Below are 7437 nucleotides of genomic sequence, written 5' to 3'. Positions count from 1 at the left end.
ATTGTGCAGGTTATTTCTCAAGACAGTTTCTAAGAGCCCCTAACAATAGCACATTTGCATAGCGGGTTCTGGCAATGGTCAGGGTGACTTTCTTTGAATGAATGCTCTTTGAACCCAGGAAGCGGGTGGGTGGAGGAATGTCACTGTTTTATGATTAGCATACCTTAGAGCAATGAGTCACAGAGGTCACATTCCCAAGCCTGGGCCTAAAGGCCTAGAATTTTGTTTTTACGTTATACTTTCACTACCAAGAGCTACATAAAGGGTTCAGAAGACTATTGCAAATTACTACAAACTAGGCAAATTAAATAATAAAATTCATTTCTTCAAACTCAAGAGGCTACAAGTTCAAAATCAGACTTCAAGCATGAACACTGAGTATGGTACCTCTTCTGATTACTGACTTCATGTACTTTAGCTCCATATGGGGAGGAGGGGAGAGACACACAGAGACAGAGACTTATAATGCTAAATCCCTCCCAAGACTTCCACGTTTTAGGACCTTTATTTTGGGAGTTAATATTTCAACACATAAATTTTGGAAAGACAAAATATTCAGACCACAGCAAATAATAAAATAAAGTCATATTCTCTAGGACTCTAGTTTCTCCTACACATTGATAAATGTTTACAATGATATAAAGGAATGTTTTCACAATGGAAAGGCACTTATCTTTAGGAGGAGGAATACTGAATTAGGGAAAGATAATTATGAAGAGTCAGCATATAGTATTTTGTACTATTTTATCAGGTGGTGTGTAATAGGCATTCAATTGTCATAAATGTATTTCATATGTGCTACATTTAATACATTAAAACAAAATGTGATTATTTTACATAACTGAAAGGTTCAATTCGACAGATATTCAAAGTACACAGTAGACTCTAAAGATGGTAGATTGTGCTCAGATTGACTGGTCTGCTATAACATTATAGGCTTAAGTTGGAGGATGGCTACCAAAAGCTGGGGGTGACAGCTTCAGTGGAGCAAATTAGAACAGGGACATGAGTCTAGAGTCCATGCAGGGTAACTGGCACCATTTAGAAGGTATTTTCTTCCAGGAAGAGGAAGCACTGCAGCAGGAAGCTGGACCAGAGGCCCAACTTATGACCATGGGCCTTAGAAAATCTGCACTATCCTTCAACAGCATATGCTTGCTTGCTTGCTTGCTTGCTTGCTTGCTTGCTTGCTTGCTTGCTTGCTTGCTTGCCACAGGGTCTCACTATGTAGCCCAAAGCTACCTCCAACTCACAGAGATGTGCTTCCCTCTACTCCCAAGTGCTGGGAATAGAGGCATGTGCCACCGGGTCTAGAAGTTACAGGCAGTTTATTGAGACAAAAGACAGACAGAAGAGGGAGAGAGCATTACCTGAGAGAGCAGCATGGCCAGAGGCAGGGAAGGCCTTAGCAAAATCCCTCTTCTCAGTATTGAACTGGAACAAGAAGCCATTTTTTTTTTTTTTTTTTTAAAGAACAACCTCTGCTGAGTTGGCTCTTGGCCACACCAGATGCCTCTGACTTGTGACCCACAGCAAGTGTCATGGGACTATAATTTTTACACTTGTCCAGCAAAACACTTCTAGAGAGCAGGGAAGAGACCTTGAGTCTAAACCATGTACTAGTCAGTGAGGACAGATTTTTGACAGAGCAACAGTCTGTGGTGAAACGTACACAGGTCCCAAATGTAAATCAAACATCACGAGGTCTGCCTAGCAGTGTGACCACCATTTGCAATGTGACCCATGAGGACTCTACCACTCATGGGAAAGACAGCTGGACCACCCAGAGGTGTGACTAGAATTGTTAAGCAGACCAGTAACAAACCGCCCCAGGACTTGCAGAGAGTCAACCATCTGACTTGTAAATGACTTCCCTAGGGAGTGATAAGTCTCTATGAGTCTTCAAAGAAACCACTAGATTTGAAACTGGATTCAACAGGAGTCACTAGATTTGAAACTGGATCCAACGCCAAGGAAAGAGACCATGTTCAAACTGTGTATACCCATCTGAGACTCTTCCTTTTACTTGATTTCTTTCCTTAGATAACCAGTGTCAATAGACCTGAGCAGTGGCATCCTTCTTTGCTGCCATTCTGGTTTTCTTTTCTTTTTCTCTCCATTCTTTTTCTTTTACATTTCCCCTTTGTTGAGCTTTCTCAAATAACACAGGTTAGCCTGATTTGGGTGTTCTCTCAGCCTCAGACTTCTGGGAGCTGGGATTGGTTCTGGTTATCTGATGACTCTGGTTTTTTGTTTTGTTTTGTTTTTTGTTTTTGTTTTTTCGAGACAGGTTTTCTCTGTGTAGCCCTGGCTGTCCTGGAACTCACTCGGTAAACCAGGCTGGTCTTGAACTCAGAAATCCACCTGCCTCTGCCTTCCAATACTGGGATTAAAGGTGTGCGTCACCATGCCTGGCCTGATAACTCTTAAAACTATGTCTTTTTCATTCTATTAGCCAGAACTACCTTATCTCACCCCACCCCCACCTCATTCCCCTTCTCAGTTTTCATTTTGCTCCACTAGTTTTCCTCTGTCAGTGCAATAATATTGACTACCCTTCTTTTTTCTTTTTCAGCCACATCTTCATTCATATCTTAAAGTACATAGTGAAATTATTGTTGTTTTTTTTTAAAGATTTATTTATTTTATGTATGTGAGTACACTGTTACTCTCTTCAGAAACACCAGAAGAGGGCATCAGATCCCATTTCAGATGCTTGTGAGCCACCATGCTGTGGCTGGGAATTGAATTCAAGACGTCTAGAAGAGCATTCAGTGCTTTTAACTGCCGAGCCATCTCTCCAGACCCACCCCACCCCCAATATTATTATCCTTATACACCCTAAAATGTTGACAGTTAAAGAGGTAGTGGCATATTAGTTGATTTTTAATATTTAATAGTTTTAAAAAATTACTCTATTTTGAATTTGGTACCAGAGACTGACCCTGATATCCTAATCACATGGACTGAGGATTTTTTTATAATACTACCCTGGAGTCCAGCAGAAATACCTGATTCCTCAAAGTATTAGAACTTAGCCTTCTAAAACATTACAAATATTTCTAGTGAGAATTATGATGAATAAGAAAAATCCAACCAATAATCTAATCTCAGATGTTGTAAGTCAGATGATCTCATATGTATAAAGAGAAGGATATGTGACTGACACAAAATTACAATAGCTGTAGTTATGACTTCCTTTTTTTTTCATTGTCATCTACTGTCTTTATTTATTAGACATTATCTTTATTTACATTTCAAATGCTATCCCGAAAGTCGCCTATACCCCCCCCCAGCCCTGCACCCCTACCCACCCACTCCCACTTCTTGGCCCTGGTGTTCCCCTGTATTGGGGCATATAAAGTTTGCAAGACCTAGGGACCTCTTTTCCCAATTATGGTCGACTAAGCCATCTTCTGATACATATGCAACTAGAGACACAAGCTCTGGAGGTACTTGTTAGTTCATCTTGTTCCACCTACAGGGTTGGAGACCCCTTCAGCTCCTTGGGTACTTTCTCTAGCTCCTCCATTGGGTGATCCATTCTATAGATGACTGTGAGCATCCACTTCTGTGTTTGCCAGGCACTGGCATAGCCTCACACGAGTCAGCTATATCAGGGTCCTTTCAGCAAAATCTTGCTGGCATATGTAATAGTGTCTGGGTTTGGTGGCTGATTATGGGGTGGATCCCCTGGTGGAGTAGTCTCTGGATGGTCCATCCTTTCTTCTTAGCTTCAAACTTTGTCTCTGTAACTCCTTCCATAGGTATTTTGTTCCCTATTCTAAGGAGGAATGAAGTATCAACATGTTCTTCCTTCCTCTTGATTTTCTTGTGTTTTGCAAATTGTATCTTAGGTATTCTAAGTTTCTGGGCTAATACCCACTTATCAGTGAGTGCATATCTAATGACTTCTTTTGTGATTCGGTTACCTCACTAAGGATGATATCCTCCAGATATATCCATTTGCCCAAGAATTTCATAAATTCATTGTTTTTAATAGCTGAGTAGTACTCCATTTTGTAAATGTACCACATTTTCTGTATCCATTCCTCTGTTGAGGGACATGTGGATTGTTTCCAGCTTCTGGTTATTATAAATAAGTTTGCTATGAACATGGTGGAGCATGTGTCCTTATTACCAGTTGGAACATCTTCTGAGAATATGACCAGGAGAGGTATTGCTGGATCTTCCAGTAGCACTATGTCTAATGAGTGGCTGTGGTAAAAGCCCAGACAAATGTTTGGAGGGAAAGAAACCTACAAGGGGGGAATTTGCATGCTTCCATTCTAAGTCAGGGGTTCCCATCCTTCCTAATGCTGAGACTCTTTAATACAGTTCTTCATGTTGTGGTGACCCCCAACCATAAAATTATTTTTGTTGCTACTTCATTACTGTAATTTTGCTACTGATATGAATTGTAATGTAAATATCTGTATTTTCTGATCGTCTTAGGCAACCATTGTGAAAGGTAATTTGACCTTCAAAGCAGTCTCAATCAACAGATTAATAAGTGTTTGTAAAGATAGATATATTTACTTATACTTTAACATAGACAATACACATATAAATCAAAATATTATATAATACCATACACATTCAAATACATTTTATGTTTTATTTTATGTGTTGATTAAAACATAAGTTGAAAGCAACACAGAACTTTAAGGTTCTAGATAGACTAACTACAGTTCTAGATCTGATCACTACAGAGTGGTTACAGGAATCAAAATCACTATAAATCTTATAAAATTTTTAAAGATTATATGTTAAGCAAAATAAAATTTAAAAGCAAAATAAATATTAAGTGCTCTAAAATTGACACCCATAGGGTAAATCCAGCCTATAGTCTGTTCTGATAAATGAAGTTTCATGGAGCACAGTCCCAGTAGATACATCTGTAAAGCATACTCACACCAAAGGGTGAGGGAACATGGCTGAAGATAAAGATTGGGTGGAAAGATTCTAAGAGCTGAGAATCTGGGAGCTTGCTGTGAGATTGTGTCTTCTAGAAATGCCAGAAGCTACCCATAAAGGCTCAGGAACATGATGACCCACACAAGGATGACACCAATGTCAGGACAAAGTGGACAGGGAAACAGGCCCCTGAGGCCTCAACCCATAAACAAATAACTATAGGTAACTGAGAAAAGCTGGGATCAGGAGAGCTAGTCCTCCCCAGGGAAGAGCATAACAATGGTTGTCCAGTGCCGAATATTCAGCCCTGAAAACATACATACCAGTAACATTATATGGCCCATATAGTTTGTATTTAGGGGTATTTATGTATAGATATAGAGTTATACAATAACAATGACAAAGAAGGGCATGGCTTTGAAGCAGAGTGGAGGGGGTATATGGGAGCACTAGGAGGGAGGAAGAAAAGGTAGAAATTTAATTACATTATAAAAACAAATTTTCTTTAAAAGAAGAGAAAATTTTTCCTAGAACATTACCTCCTTTGTACATACTGACTCTGGATGTTTTCATACTCGAACATCAAAACTGAGTAATTACAGCAGAGACAGAATTGACATAAAAAATCTAACCTGATTTTTGTCTGGTTTGGTCTTTAGAGAAAAGTGTACCAATCTCTTCTATAAACTGTTGATTCAGATTTTGTTCAGTATATAACCACACATTTTCTATTTTTCTTTTATTAGATATTTTCTTTATTTAAATTTCAAATGTTATCCCAAAAGTTCCCTATACCCTCCCCCCACCCTGCTCCCCTACCTACCCACTCCCACTTCTTGGCCCTGGCATTCCCCTGTACTGGGGCATATAAAGTTTGCAATACCAAGGGGCCTCTCTTCCCAATGATGGCCGACTAGGCCATCTTCTGCTACATATGCAGCTGGAGACACGAGCTCTGGAGGTACTGGTTAGTTCATATTGTTGTTCCAGTTATAGGGTTGCAGACCCCTTCAGCATCTTGGGTGCTTTCTCTAGCTTCTCCATTGGGAACCCTGGGTTCCATCCTATAGATGACTGTGAGCATCCAGCAATACCATATACCCAGAAGATGTTCCAACTGGTAATAAGAACACATGCTCTATTATGTTCATTGCAGCCTTATTTATAATAGCCAGAAGCTGGAAAGAACCCAGATGTCCCTCAACAGAGGAATGAATACAGAAAATGTGGTACATTTACACAATGGAGTACTACTCAGCTATTAAAAACAATGAATTTATGAAAATCTTTGGCAAATGGATGTATCTGGAGGATATCATCCTTAGTGAGGTAACCCAATCACAAAAGAACTCACATGATAAGTGGATATTAGCCCAGAAACTTAGAATACCCAAGATACAATTTGCAAAACACAAGAAAATCAAGAAGAGGGAAGACCAACGTGTGGATACTTCATAACCACACATTTTCATGTGTTGCATACATTTAATATGATAATATTTTTTATATTCCCAATGAAAAAAAAGTGAAAGCCAGAAATAACTCAATCAATCTCTCCTAAGAGAGAAAAATAGATTCCTAGCATACAAATCAAAATATACAGATTAAATTATGACAAAGCTATTAAACTGATATCTTACTTTCAGATGAACTCTTCACTGTCAAAATAAAGGATACTGAACTGATACTCTAAAGCTACCCAAAAATCTCACTGGGGTGGGGGTGGGGTTTCACAGGCCCCTGGGAATAACTAATTTCTTTGCTTAGCTATATCAACAGAATTGAACTACCTTCTAAATAGATGCGGCTAAGTCCATTGTCAGTTGTCAGCCTTAAGCAGAGAAGCCTTCTCTTTCCAGTGAATTATTGGTAACTGCAGAGACTCATGGCAGTACAAGAATAAGGTCCTGAGAAAAATCAACAGTTGAGTGATCAGTCCTAAACAATACATTTATATCATTCCTTCAACTCGCCACTGGTGGGCTATCCTGTACTTACTGCTGATAAATTCAAAGAAAGGCAGTCATTGCCATCAGCTGTGTATCCACTGCTGACCCCTTCAGGCTCCAAAGGAAAGTTCCTATCCACTGTTTGTATAGGTAGTCCTGATTGAACTCCATGGCTTACAAAACAGAACCATATGTCTTGGAAAGGGACATTTACAGAGGAGCAGAGGTGTTAATAGGAGTAAGAAGAGATGGGGGTATGTGTGAATAAACACAATGCATTATATATAACTATAAAATTGTCTGAGACTTAACTTAGTTTAGAAAGAAGTCAGGCATGTTCATAATTCATAATAATAACACAATGCCTGAAATCTAAAAACATAAATAAATAAAAGTAAAACAAAAAATACTGAATTTTTTAAAGAAAGTTAAAATTATTGTATAAAATACATAGATAATTAGTCATAAAGCCATAATTGTATCCTTAACAATTATGAGTGAGCATTTCTCTAGTAAAAGCTCTCCCTCTCTCTGTCTGTCTCTCTTTTTCTTCCTCTCTCCTCTCTGTTTC

This window comes from Mus caroli, chromosome 18 (assembly GCF_900094665.2).
Source record: "Mus caroli chromosome 18, CAROLI_EIJ_v1.1, whole genome shotgun sequence".
Lineage (NCBI taxonomy): Eukaryota > Metazoa > Chordata > Mammalia > Rodentia > Muridae > Mus > Mus caroli.
The sequence above is the reverse complement of the archived record's forward strand: the minus strand, read 5'-3'. Positions refer to the sequence as shown.